This window comes from Pipra filicauda, unplaced genomic scaffold (genome assembly GCF_003945595.2).
Source record: "Pipra filicauda isolate LSUMZ 115617 unplaced genomic scaffold, ASM394559v2 scaffold29_size4552773_pilon, whole genome shotgun sequence".
In the NCBI taxonomy this organism is placed as follows: domain Eukaryota; kingdom Metazoa; phylum Chordata; class Aves; order Passeriformes; family Pipridae; genus Pipra; species Pipra filicauda.
The window spans coordinates 3639690-3654638 of NW_024104420.1; the positions used below are offsets into that span (position 1 = coordinate 3639690).

The 14949-nt window shown below is 37.0% G+C and overlaps 1 long non-coding RNA gene across 1 annotated transcript; it reads left to right on the forward strand.

Moving 5' to 3' along the window:
- Nucleotides 1-9635: 9635 nt before the first annotated feature.
- LOC120323617 lies at nucleotides 9636-14586 on the forward strand. Its single transcript, XR_005564257.1, has 3 exons — nucleotides 9636-9979; nucleotides 10503-10739; nucleotides 14084-14586. It is a non-coding gene; the product is annotated as an uncharacterized LOC120323617 (long non-coding RNA).
- The last annotated feature ends 363 nt before the right edge of the window (nucleotides 14587-14949 follow it).

Genomic DNA, 14949 nt, shown 5'->3' on the forward strand with positions numbered 1-14949 from the left:
AAGCAGCCAGCATCATTGAAGACATCCTCAAAAATGCTGCATACCCACAAAAAAGAGCAAGACAGGACACTAAAAAAAAGCCCAACTTCAAATCACACACAAAACCCGGTGCTTCTTTCAACGTTGGGACGTAAAAAAAAAAATCTTTCAGGTTCAGAGGGAAAGAGGTTAATTACTAAATAGAAGGGTGAGGTCGAATGCTGAATTGGAAAGAATGAGGATAGTGATGACAACCCAAGTTTTATTATAATGATAAAATACAATAAATTGTACTGTAAGGTACAGTAGCTGCATTTTGTTCTGTTGTGTAAACAGAGCAAAAGAAAGATTACAATAATCAGCTACCTGACTACAAAGACATGTAGAATGCATGTACAAAGGACCTTAAAATATTAGCACTTGAGGGTTTATGAGAAAATCAGACCTGTTCAACTGGCTTTGTACACTCATTTTGCACTTCAGCAGTGAGCACATTTCCCATAAGAGCACTGCTCCTGAATCATAGAATCATAGAATACCCTGAGTTGGAAGGGACCCATAAGGATTTTGAGTCCAACTGCTGTTTGAAGACAAATATGTTTTGGCTTTAAATACAGCTACTACAGAGAATCACATTGCATCTTCCAAACCAGTCTACTTAAAAGCAAGTAGGAACTACTCCAGAGCAAGGAGGAACTTAAAAAGAAAAAAAAAAAAAAGTGAACTTTAAAAGTGGCAAAAACGAGTGAGGAAAAGGATGTAAGGTTTTCAGCAGAATTTCAAAGCACTGAGTAAGCACAGAGACTTGTCCTCTTCTATGCACAGATGGCAACATATGAAGACTTTGTTTTGTAGAGAAGCTGGTTAAGTCACAGTTTAATTCCTTTTTTAATACCTAAGTCCACTTATTTTGTTTTAGCTGAAGTATACAATTAATCCTATAAAAATTACAGCACTAACTTCTGGAACACCAAATTAATTTTAGAGAGTTTCCTGACAGAGCTTTTTATTTTACAAGATAAAATGAATTAAAGCTTAGACTCTTTAAAAAATAAAGAATCTATTGAACTTACTTTGTCTCATTGTAAAAATATGTTCCTTATGTGTAGTCTGAATCTACTCTCTTTTAGTTTAAAATCATTACCCCTCACCCTATTACTACAGGCCCTATTAAAAATTCCATCCCCATCTTTATTTTAAGCCTCTTTATTGAAAGGCAAGGTGGGTGCCTTTGTTCAAAGAAGCATTTACTTCCTTTAGGAATAATTTCAGTCATGTTTTCAAGGTTTTCTCTAAACATTGACAGCTAGAAATATTTTCGGGATGACAGCTAAAATTTACGTGTAACCATGAACTCAGGAACATAAGCTGTAAGTCAAAGTAGTATTATGAAACTGCCTAATTTGAGATGTGAGAAGCACATACAGATGTGTTAGATTATTTGATAGTAACCTACATCCAAGCCACAATACTGGCATCACGGGGAGGATTTCATCAGCCTGAGAGTTGTTCAGTTTTTGTAGTCTATTTGACACACCAGGTATTAAATCTCCTCATTTTTCATCATCTTACAATTTCTTCAGCCTCTTATGTACTCAAACTTACTTAAAAAATTATTTTTTACATATGTTTGTTCACACTTCTGTTGTTACTCACTGAGAAGTTATGAGGGAAAATAATTTCTAGTATATGCAGCTTTGAATAATCTAGATAGTTTTTAAAAATAACAAAACCCCCGCACACTTTCTATCAGTTTACTTCTTTCCATAGGAAGGGTACATAAATCTAAAAATAACCAAGGCCTCCAATTACACAAGCAAACACAGAATCAATATAATCAAATGCTACTGGATGGAAAATATTAAAGAAACTATAAAATATTTCCTAGGATCGATTACTCAGCATAAAGAAAGTTTTGACAGTTCTGGTGTATAAGCCCAGGCATAGAAAATACAGCACTGGTATCTAAACAATTGACTTGAGCCTAATAAGAAATGAGACTAATTTGCTACACAGAGAATTAGTAGAAGTAGTTCAGAAAAAAAAATAACCAGAATCCACAGTTCCATGTAATTTATTCCTCATTTTAATTTCTAAGATTTCTAATGTACTTAGTAATAAAAATTTGAAGTGGATAAGAGTGTAATTAGGCTTTGTATGGATTTTCTTTATCTGACAGTAATAGGAAGCTACACTGCCAGCCCATGGAATATTACAGATTCTGTCTAAGGTCCACAAAGGGAGGAAAGTGAACACTGCATGCCTGTTTGAAACAAAAGACCTTTCTCATAGTTTTCTAGAACATAATAAACTGCAGTACAGCATGGCAGACTTTAGTCTGGCAGAGGAAAGAAACAAATGCATTAAGGTTTTTGTAGTAATAATTATTGTTTTTCAGCAATAGATTCACTTAGATATCTCATTGCATAAAATAATAAACTGCGTATTTAGTCCTATTTTATGGCAGAATTTTACTGTTAAAAAATTATAAAAGAAAATATATGCCTCATCACATTAGTCTGTCTTGCTGTTTAACATCATCTGTAATGATCTTTTGAGAATCTGACTGAAAGCCTGGAGTTTCTCTACATGATGTCCGTTGGAAAACATCACAGAATTCCTGCCGTGTAAAATTAGACCTAATCTTAATTATCTTGCTGTCTGTTTCCTGAGCTTAATTAACTTTTATGAGTGCTTTTCTACACTGCAATGAGGACTAAACCCATTTTGTCTTATTCAGCATTGCATAATTTCTTTTCCCTCAGTTCCTAGGACAACAAAAAGCTCTTCACAGTCCTAATTGTTATGGCAAAAGCTAAGGTATGAAATTTGAAAGAAAGCTACAACAAAAAATTTCAGAATGTTTAGCCATGCATACAAATAGAAGGACAGAAATCTGCAAATATTGAGAGATAATCCATTCTATCCTCTAAATGAACTGACTTTAAATATTTAATTATCTTGTTAAGTAAATTCAGATTATAATACTCAAATCCTAGTCATTATAGGTCATGAGGCTGTTTTAGGTGAATTACAAATTGTCTACAGTCCACAGTGCTCAAATAAGTTTAGAATAATATCACAGTTAATTTATATGGTCAAGCATTCGCTCTTACTGCTCGTCCAAATTTTCCTGCGATTTGGCCATTTTTATCACAAGAGAGAACAACACAATGAAAGTTGAGCATGAATTGTAGCATCTCACTTTCCTACTGCTTGAATTTCACTCTGTTTTTTTTCTGAGATGATAAAAACCATCTGTATTCTTTGGAGAAAAAAAAACAAACACAAAGACTGCTTACTTCACTTTTTGCCCATTCATGAAAAAAGGGCAGTTTTATTTAAATTGGCTCTCTAAAAATCCAATACATTTATTTTAGTTAAAAGAATAATTTCTTTCAAGATCAGACAACCTCCATTAGTTCTCACAGTGCATTTACTACGTATGACTCTCTTCACCTCTACCATGCCAGCAAGAAGCAGAGTGGTTTCATCTCAAGGTATGATCAGATTAGGACTCTGTGAATGATTACCTGATATGCAGATGTTCAACTAAACTGCTTTTTAGTAATACCAAAGGCAGAACAGACAAGTGAAAAACCAGGAAGTGGACAGCAGTCACCCTCTAGTCTAAGGTTTACTAGATTTTACAGAATATTTGTTTGACTTAACAGGACTTGATCCTGTCATTATTTGACTGTCAGCATCGGAAGACAGATTCAGACATTAAAATAACCAACACCAAAGAAAAAATAATCAGCTCAAGCATCCATCCAGAAAATAGGGAAATCTAAGCTCTGCTTTCTGTTGCCACTTTTCCCATAAAACACTCAAAAACCAACTAAAAATCTTAGCAATAACTTCATCAAAGTGAACAAAAAATTCGATGATCATAAATAACTAATAATAAATTAGCTCTACCCACTCATGATGGGGTAATAACTCTATCCACTTGGCTCTTCCTCTCTGTTAACCTATACACCAACAAAGTACCCTTTATACTAGAAAACAACGCACTGCATAAGGAGTGAAGGGTGCCAAAGGGTCACTTTCAGCAGCTATGGATTACAGCCTTACAAGTACTGCTGTCCCAAGCTCTCCACGTTGTAGTGGTAACTTTCAGAATGAAGATTCAATAAGGGTGTCAGGGTGTACGGAACAACTAGTATTCTCTCCTTCAGCAGCAGGAAGAGAAATCAAGCACAAACATCATAACTCCAGGGTGTTATACAGGAAGCACGCTGTAAGGGCAGTTTGATTAAAAGATCAAGTAAAACATTTCTCAGTTCCTAGCCTTCTAGCACCAGGGTAATGGTGTAAGAAACCATTGCCTAGACAAAAGAAAAGTGCCATGGTCCATAAACATATCACCTTACTATATTTATTGCCTTTTGAAATCAGCGATCTGCTCCGGAATTCAATTGTCATTGACAGATGCAACCAAATACATACACATGCTTAAACCATCTTGATGTATATTTGAAAAATATGGGGGAGGGGAAATATATATTTCCTTAGCTATTTTGAAATGAAGAGTCCAAACAACCAGAAAAACTCAATACATGTACTCATATCCTCATATTTAATTACAGAGAGCAATAGGCAAATAAATGAAGTGGAAAAAAGAGTCACAAAAGCTCAAGTTGCTTTTGCACAAAGAAAAAAGTGGCTGCATATTACAAGTGAGATTGTAGATTTCACACCCATGCATGCTCATTACAAAGCAGTATGTATTTTTCTGCTGTTTCTCTGATACGAAGCAGGTGATTAGAAGCGAACAGATTGAGAGACAACTGTCATGTAGGCTAAGTGTTAAAAGAAAGCAAGCTCATGTTATCCCAACTTCACCATCATAACACTTCCAACTACTACTTGCTTGTCAAAATGAGGCAAAATGAACAACTAGGGAAACAAACAAGAACTAAAATAAACCCTAGTAGGTACCCTTTGGTAATAGCACCTTAAAGCTCTTTTAACAAAAAAAAACTTTCTAGCAACAGAAAAATTTGCTCATGTCTGTATATGCAGTGAGTTTCCAGGTATGTTTCATGATTGCTAGAAAATATATTAATTTTATTTTATCTGAATGAATGGGAAAAAAATAATTCCTACACCTGCTGAAGCTACTACCAGCTTAGCATGTGTTCAACTGAGCCACTTCCAGGTCTTCTGTACTTTCATTAATATTTATCTTGGCAGTCAGTAGAAAAACAAAACATAGTAATTCAGAAAGTAGAAAAAAAGCCAATACATAGCTAAAGAAAAACATACATGAACACTTCAGGCAACCTTTTTTCCTGTGCTTTTGCTTTTTCCTCTCCATGTGTCTTAATAGTTTCCTGCAGTTACATCTTTAGAAAAGCTATCATTCAAATCAATATGAATGTAATAGATTAACATATGCACACAATTCTCTGCTCTTGCTAATGCCTTAGGATTCTTAAGATTTGTAGCAAATATGGATTTTTAGTATGGCTGTACAGTTTCTTACACTTTAAAATAGCAGTTGACAGTTACCAAACCCTGTTCTCACACTTCATGTCAAATTTTCTAAATTCTTCAGATTTTGTTTAATGTTCTTTTCAAGGGAAAAGACTTTACCAAGCACATCTTGTTCAGGACATGTGCATCTGGACCAGAATAATAAGATATCATTATAGCCAAAGGAACTTTGAAGGCCCAGGAACCTTAGAGGAGCTCCAAAGGCCGCGCATGCTGTGAGGAGGAAGAAGATGAGGAAGAAAGGGGTCTTGAGACCTCCAACTCAGTTCCAGGGAGGCGTGCCAGGGGGGTAGATCTGGAGGGGTCCTGGGGGCAGATTGTTCTCAGATTGAATGGATTAGTACTATAAAACTGTAGAACCCCTGGACACTCATGTGCACATTATGTATTTGCTGCACCAAAATGCACTTTACTAAAAGAAACATTTTCTACCTTACCTATACTAATATTGTCCAGAAAGCTTTCTCTATTTTAGGCAGCATTGCAAGTCATACATTTCTTCATGTATTTTATGGGGGTTTGAAACTACAGTTCCCAAAAGCCACAGAAGAACCACTTGACACAAACACAAACATAATGTACAAACATATCCATGCATAATACCCATGGAAAGCTCCAACATCCATTCATCAATTCTTCCCTTCCCACCTTGCTTCCATTGCTACATAAGTGAATATTCAGTCCTTCCCTTTACAGATTCCAATACATTTTAGCTTACAACATTTCCATATAAAGATATTCCTAAGGTTTTTGTAGAAATTAAAATATTTTCAAAACAGGAAAGAGTTATTAGAAGGGCGTGCTTCTATGAAATGAGCATTATTTCTGAATTCCAACACCTGTGGGGGTTTTTAGATAGCTTTGTATTCAGATCCGTTGCATATAGGACAAACTGGCTGATATAAATCAAAGGCAAGACTATGTTTCAATGTAGTCAAGGTAGATATGTATGTATTTATGTACACATAAATATATCTACATCTGTATATATCCTGACTATATTTAAAGGTAGTGCTGTCTATGATTTATATCAACTGGTTTGCTACATAGTAGATAGGATCAGAGGGGCTCCTGTGACTCTCATGTTTTAATACTTTTTTTTAACCCTGTATCTTCCCTGTGACTTTTGCAGCCATAAGGACAGGTTTACTACATTTTGGTATGGCAATGCACTGGGAATTCCAAGCTCTGCAAACCTTACTCAATACTATTACCTGAAGTCAAAATCAGGAAGCTGTAAGAGAACTGAACGGTCCAATGGTTTTTTTATATTGTTTAAGTGGAATTTGCAAGAAACATGAATAACTATTTTTCTGCCCTTCTTACATGCATAATAATAAGATTAACATCACTTTAAACACTATTTACAAACACAAGGAAATAATTCAATTCTATAATTCCTCTTTTCCAGTGCAATATTCTTTCATACTCTGTTACAAACAAATCTGCCATTGGGCCCTGAAAGAATAAAAGGACGATTCTACTTATAATAATATGTGGGAAATAAATACTTAGATTATGATTTGATACCTGCTGGAGGACAATTCAAGTGAAGTTTATGTGAAATCTAGAATAATATATCTTTTCTTCAGAAAAACAATCAATACAAAGTGTAGCTTTATAATATCATACATGTGTGTACTTTCTGTTACTTCCAAATTACAGAAGGGACTAAGTAACTGAAAAGTGCTAAAAAACACAAGCTGAAAACAAGAAAGGTGCCAGAGCACAAATTTAATATCAATTTGGCTGGCAAGGTCAGTGTTCATGTTGCTTTCTATGAGCACTAGCGGTGTCATCCAGGTACTAAGGGTTGATGATAACATGCAATTTCCATGTTTAGTAGTGGAATAGAGCAGGATACAGGAGAGTTCTTCCGAAACACAGGGGCATCCTTTAAATACAAATATGAGACAGAAGCTCAGTTTGGAAGTGACAGAGAATAAATGTGGAAAGCAACTTAGATGAGGATAAGGATAAAAATAACAGTTCTGGATTTTAGGAAGAAAACCATGGGAAAAAGTCAATATCCTTCAGGAAAGCAGACTTCTATAACCCTACAGCTGTGGTCACTGAGGTCTAGTGGGATGGATGTCTAGAAAAGAGAAGGTAGTGAGGAGAGCTGGTGACCTTTAAAGGGCACAGGTGCAAGTTATCACAGTTCAATGAAAAGATAAGGAAGGGTTGGACAGCACTGACTTGGCTAATTCAGTTTTTCAGCGGTTTCAAAAAGAAAGCTCAAAGTAGAAATCAGGTTAGATTATTCTTTGATACCACTGGCAATGTAAAAACACACATACGCAAAAAAACAAACAAAACAAAACAAACCCAAAAAAAAAAAAAGGCACAAGAAAAAAAACATACTGAGAAGATAAGAAAATCTAGAAAGACCAATCTTTGAAGAGGTAAGAAGAAATTAAACTTATTTTATAAGTAATTTAATAAAAAGACAACCACAAAAGAGCTGGCTTGATACACAGTGAAGAGGAAGCTCTCCTTTTCAGTTCTCAGTGACTGACATATTCAATACCAGTTTGCCTCCTTCTTCACTCAGGATGTGATCAATGTTTAACATGACCAGTCCAAGTAACAGAAAGGTAAAAATTCCAACAGATTTAGGAGCATGGTGGATGTTTTGAAGCTGGCAGTGCTGTTGAAATTAATTATTGAGTAGAATAAGACCAGTCTCTCCATGAATAGTGCAGCCCGTTTAACAGCACACTGGAGCAGACAGCAGAGGAGAGGAACCTGCCTTCTTGCCAGCAACAGGGAACTTATTGGCCCTTTTTACAGTCCTAAAACCAGTGTTTGCAAAAGGCCAAAGGAAGCAGCTCAAGAACAGTCAGCAGTTCTGCTTCAGATTTCATAAAGACCTGGATGAGCTCTGAAAACTGAGGACCGAAAAAACACTTGGTGACTACATTTAAAACAGGGAGAAAGAAAGAGGAGTACTTAAAACTCTGAACCCTGTCAGATTACCTGACTTCTAGAAAAAAGGAGAACAAGAATGTTTAAGTGCTGTAGAGATGTAAATAGCACTTCTTCATTAGAGGGCATAGATCCTGAATGGGGAGTAAGAGTAAGTGTTAATACCTTGACTTTAAGCTTTGATTACAAAGCTGTTTCAGATTATTTTCTTCTAAGAATACAAAGGTAAGTTAAGAGAAAGCAGTGTGTAGGACAAACTAAATAACGAAAGTATTACAGCAGATTAGTGATAAACTGGAACAGGGTACGGAGTGAGGTTTTACAAGTCTATCCCAAGTCCAGAACTATAAAGTACTTCTTTACCAACTTGGATGAAAGAAATAACAGGTATTGTTAGCAAATTTACACGTAATATTGATCTGGAAGGACCAGAGTTAGAATTCAAAATCTTAATTAACTGAATTCTTACAGACTACATCAGAGGTTAGGTAGTGCTTAATAACAGCAACTACAAAGCTCTACACTTACAGGTAATCAGCTCACAGTCATAGGAAAACGCATGACTCCAAACACAGCTGCACTGCAGAAAGAGATCTAGGAATTAACAAGTGTATTTTGCGGTCCAAGAGGAAATGCATAATGGAACAGGCTTTATCAGCCATGAGAATTTCTTCACTCATTTAAGTGGCTGATTTGCCCTTAGCTGGAGAGTCATGCTGAGTTCTGGGCACTCATTCAAGAAAGATATGAACCAGTTAGAAAAGGCAGTAAAAATAATTAGAGGACTGGAATTCAAGTTATTCAGTCTAAAAGTATGAAAAAGAATGTGGCAAAAAAAAAAATTACATTAGAATAAATCCTTTAGATCCATTGTCTACAGGAAATAGCTCAAAAGCTTTTACTTTACATGCCAACAAAAAAGTCCTTATATCCAAGACTTTCAGAAATGGAAGACAGTGTCTAGAACCATTCCTGTCTGAGAGCAGACTAGACACGCCCCTAAGAGAGATAGGTAGAAGCAGCATAACACTGATCCTCTAATTAAATGCAAAATAAAATAATCAAGTAAAAAGAATTGCAGTTGGGGATACAGGGGAGTGCCTGTCCTATATAAAGTATATCTGAATTATTTGAATTACGTTTGTGTTTGAGTTGTGTGGCAAGGTTTTGGTAGCAGGGGTGTAGAGGAGTAGCATCTGTGAGAAGCTGCTAGAAGCTTCCCACATGTTCAACAGAACCAGTGCTAGCTTGCTCCAAGATGAACCCACCACTGACCAAGGCCAAATGCATCAGCTGTGATGGTAGCACCTCTGAGATAATACAGTGAAGAAGAGGTAAAAACTGCTCCACAACAGTAGCTGGGAGAGAGGAGTGAGAATAGGTGAGAGAAACAACCTTGCAGCAACCAAGGTCAGTGCAGGAGTGGAAGGAGACGCTCCAGGCAGAGGAGAGATTCCCCTGTGGCCTGTGGTACAGACCATGGTGAGGGCAGGCTGTCCCTCTGCCAGCCATGGAGGTCCATGGAGCAGCAGATATCCACCTGCCCATGGAGGACCCCATGTCAGAGCAGGTGGGTGCCTGAATAAGCTGTTGTAATGGTTTTGAGTTTAGGCCTTCCTTCCTGGTTGCCAGGAAGGAAGGAAGTATTCCATCCTATTCCTTTACGTAATCCAACATATAAACAGACAGAGAGAGAAGCCTCTTCCTCTCTTCCCTTCCGGTGGTTCCCTGCTGTCGGTTCTGCTGTGTGTGGGAGTGGGGCCGGATGAGGCCTTGTGGACCTCGGGAGGCGGAGGGTGCCGGCGGTCATTCAGCGCTATTTTTGTTGTCCCAAGCAGAGTAGTGAGATATTCTTTTGCTAATTCTTTAGTTTGCTAGATCCTGAGTTTTTGATTGTGCTATCTATTTTGGTTTTGTCCTTTTTTTTTTCCCCTTCCCTTTCCCTTTTGGGATTGTATATAGTATTTCAACTGTATATAACTGTACTATACTGTCTTGGTTTGAGATTATACGTAAATACATATATATTTTAATATAGTCCAGCTAGCCTGGATTTTTTCATAATTATTTTCCTCTTTTGGTCTTTGCCGGAGGTTTTCGTGCTGGGTCTTGGGGAGTTGGCAGGGAGCCAAATAAAACTTAGACAGCTGTGACTCCATAAGAAGCCTGCACTGAAGCAGGGTCCTGACAGGACCTGTGGCCTTGAGAAGAGAGGAGCCCATACTGGAGCAGTTCATGAAGAACTGGAGCCCATGGGGAGGACCCACGTTGGAAAGTTCACGGATGTCTGCCTCCATGGGAGGGACCTCATGCCGGAGCAGGGGAAGAGTGTGAGTAGTCCTCCCCCTGGAGAGGAAGGAGCAGCAGAGACAATGATGAACTGACTGCAGTCCCCACTGACATTAAAGTTAGGCTCAGGAAGAACAGAGGATTGTGGGGGAGATGTTTTAAGATTTAGTTTTTTCTTTATTTCTCTACTGATTTGATTGGAAGAATTTAAATTAATTTCCCCAAGTCAAGTCTCTTTTGCCTGTGACTGTAATTGCTGGATGATATCTTCCTGCCCTTATCTTGACCCATGAGACTTTTATTACTTTTTCTCTACCCTGTGATGGAGCTGCTTGGCAGGCATCTGCAGCTAAGGTCAAACTCACCACAACAGTACTTCAGGCAGCCTTCCTTTCCTTTCTGATTCTCAGTGACTTCTGCATTCAAACTTTGTATTAACTTTTAAATCTCATTAGATTTGACAATTTATGGTACATATTCTTTGCAAATCTGTCGTTATCTCTGCTTTCTGGAACTGAATCATGAAAAGGAAGTAAATAGTGATCTAGTTCTATGCTGGTATTTGTGAGCTTTCCACTGAAAGGTGGGATTAAAGAAACAGAAGATATCTGATCAGTGTTTAGTGTCTCACTTAAAGCTGCACATCACTTAGAGCATAACAATGCTTTCTCATGCCAAGCCATTATCTCTGCTACAATTATACCTAGGTATTGCCCACGGTGATATTTGTCACTTAGGAAGACAATTCAAATGTGATACCAGAAATGCAGCAGTAGATGGCATAATTACACTGTGACCTGGCAGAAATTTCAGCTTCACTCTTCTCTTTTGTCTAAGTCACGCAGATAAAATACTGGAAAAAAGTGCTCTATGCACAGCACATTTTGCTCTCAAACTGAGGAATTATGAAGCTGGCTGATCAACCATAAGAGCAGAAACAACATGGTGGAAAATGGAGCTATGTTTTCTTGTAAAAGAAGGTTGTGGTCTAGGCCTAAATTCTTAAAAGAGTGGTCAGAAACAAGCTGGAATTCAATGTTTATATTACCTTCTTGGAATTGCAAGTAATAAAAGTTTCAGAAAAGAAATCCATCCAGTTCTTATGTAGATATGTGGGTAATGTGGTTAGCATTACTAATTTTTGCTTTAAGACTACTTTCTTCCATACAGATTTGAAGGCAAGGTTGATTGGATGTTATAGCTTTGGCTTTTTTTTTAAGGAATCATAATTACATTTAGAACTAACCATAAATCAGACTTTTCCCTTGGTCTTCACAGCTATCAAAGCTTTTCAAAAATTTCATGTGAAGTCATTTTAAATTACAGTAAAATCCCTCACTGCATTTCAGGCTATGATTTGAAAGTGAGGAGTAAATATTAAACAGGTAAACAACCACACCATAAACAACATGACAGAATAGCTTCAAAGTCACATGCAGCAGTAAAACCAAGCTTCCACTACCAGCAGGGGTTAGCAGTACCTTAAAAAAAATGAATTGCATGGCACTTGTTTCTTTCATACTTAAGAATGTTTCAAGATGCTTGCTGTCTTGCAAAATACTTTGATCTTTCTGCAGAATAAACTGTGCAGTAGACATAAGCATTATCTTGCTCATATCGTTCTTATTCATTGAACTGCACTCTCAGAAGGATCAAAACTACTAAAGAAAGAGATCCTCAAAAAGCTGTAGCATCAGAATAGCTAATATCTCGAATATGTGACATAGCAGCTGAAGTGCTCTACAGGCAACACCAATCCCTCTTAGAATCACAGAGTCCATCCTCAGGATCACCTCAATGGGTTCCTCCATTTTCCAGAAGAGCCTTTTATAGCACCTTTGGACAAAAATACCCACAACAGAGAAAAGACATGAATGCCTCCTTTACTAGGGAGGATTTGAGACTTGGAAAAAGAAACTGTTCTTCCAGTTCCACATACTTTTTCAGATTTTTGTTTATATCAGTTGTGATATAAGCAAAAAGGCTCAAGTGAACAAGTTTTCTCTATCCTGTGCATTGCAGTAGCCTTAATTATATGATCAAATTTCTTTCTACAAGACAATTATCTGAGTGATTCAGTGACCAGGATGCTGATGCTTACTGAAAAGAGGGGACTCAGCATTCTCATGTTCTTCTTATTACTCTTCTTATTACTCAGCCTCACAATGTAGTATATTTTTCACACTTTATTCTGAATACTGACCTACTAATTTCTGTGAGAAAGTGAAGTGTTTGTCACCCATAACATCGTCTTAGTATTCCCTTAGTATACTCTGCAAGGTAAAGGAGAGCATTATGATTTCTTTGCTTTTACCAATGATGAATGAAAGCATGAAAGTCAAAGTTAACATGATGACAACTTTTTCAAATCACGGCACTGTGATTCATTAAGTTTTCAGAACTGAATTTCCATTTACTAAAGTTTAGCTGTGAAATCTTAGCCTATATGTGAACTGGAATGCTCGGGGTTAGAAGTAGCATGCATTTAATTAGTGAGGGGTTAATTAGTGAGGGGCTTTGATTTTTGGGTTGTTTTGTTTTGTTTGTTTGTAGGAGTTCGATTTGAGTGACTTATTACGATTTCAGTAAGACTGTGTGCAAGGGAAATTAAATTCTCAAGGACAAGTTTCATCTGCCTTAGTTTTAACTCCTCTTTCCTCTACACCAGTCATCAAATACTCCTGTCTGTGTATCATTCAATCTCCACAAACCTCTGAGAGTTTGGACCATACGCTGCAAATGTTTATTATTTTCACATCAACATCATTACTGTTTAGTACAGTGCAAGTATTGTAACTGTTCAAAATACATTAGGAAGAGCACTCTGTGAGAGATTGTCCTGTATAAATTTACTTATGCATATGTTGTTGGAAACTGTAGTATTCCCAAATCATCTTTTATGAGTGCTTGAGAATAATCCACCTATGCCCAAACTTCATAGCATAAGCCTCTATGTTGCATGTTAAAAACTACAAAAAGGAACAGTTCCCCTCTATTTTTCTCCCAGCCTAAAACTATTTCAAATGCATGTAATCGAGTCCAACTAAATTCTTCAATAATACTTGAACAACTGAGGTCATTATCACAATGAACAATATTACTGCTCCCAGAGGGAAATATTTTAATATGGCATGATGGCAAGGGACTCTTCAGACCTATTCTCATGCTCAAGTCAAATCAAGTTGCATCTTGAGCAGATTTAATTGGTTTTTAAACAAAACAAGCTGTTTTGGAGAAAATGTTTTGCAACATAAATGTGTTGTGTCATTTTTCCTCTTCTTTCTCCTTTCTCCCTGCAATATATCCTGGAAGTCAAATAAAGTTTCCTAAATAGAAAAAATATTCATAATTAAGCTCTCTCCTCACAATTCTATCTCCTTTGCAGGCAGTGGAAATTTGGCAAGTTTGAGTGCCTGCATAATGAGGAGTCTATGGCCTTCTCCCACCGTCTTGCAAGTTTCACTGTTGGAGAATCCATTCCAGTACTGGGGTTTTCTGCTGTTTTTGTTTTTGATTGGGTTTGGTTTGGTTTGTTGGGTTTTTTAATAGCTGAAGAGACCTAGATCTTTTTAATTTTTGTACTTTTATTTCTGTCACTGCCCTGGCAGAGTTCTTCTTTACCACTGGAAAATGTTCTCAGGCTCTGTCTTACAAGTGCTCTCTAAAAGACGTCAGGCACTTTTACATATTTATCTAGTAACAGGTGTTGCCTTGCCCACTGTCTTTTCATGTAACATCTGTCCCAACTCCCTATTTGCCCATAAAAGTCAAGTATGTCCTGCCTCACAGGACATAAAATTGTTCTCTGGAAACAAATAAACTTTCCTTTTGTGTCAATTGATTCCCACAATATTACTAAAACTATTGTTCTGTCAGGACACTAGACAATGTACAGCTGATTAAAAAAACAAAACCAAAAAATCCAAACAAACAAAAACCAACCAACCAAGCAAAAAAACTCCTAACAACAAAACCCCACACCATTTACTCTAGCTTAACAGCTCAATTCATTACACACAACTCGACTTCTTCCCAGAGTTACACATAAAAAGAAACCTGATGACAATTGTATAGTTCCTGATCTTGTTCCTACTAGGTAAACTCTGCTGAGGTTTGCAAATGCAAGTACTGATGTAAGCTTTTTCCACTCTACAGGCAAAGGTGTGTCTCTCCTTCTACTAATTGTAAAGGCCTATACATTTTTTTCTGAACAACAGCTTGGATCTCCACATATTCATACACTACAATTTC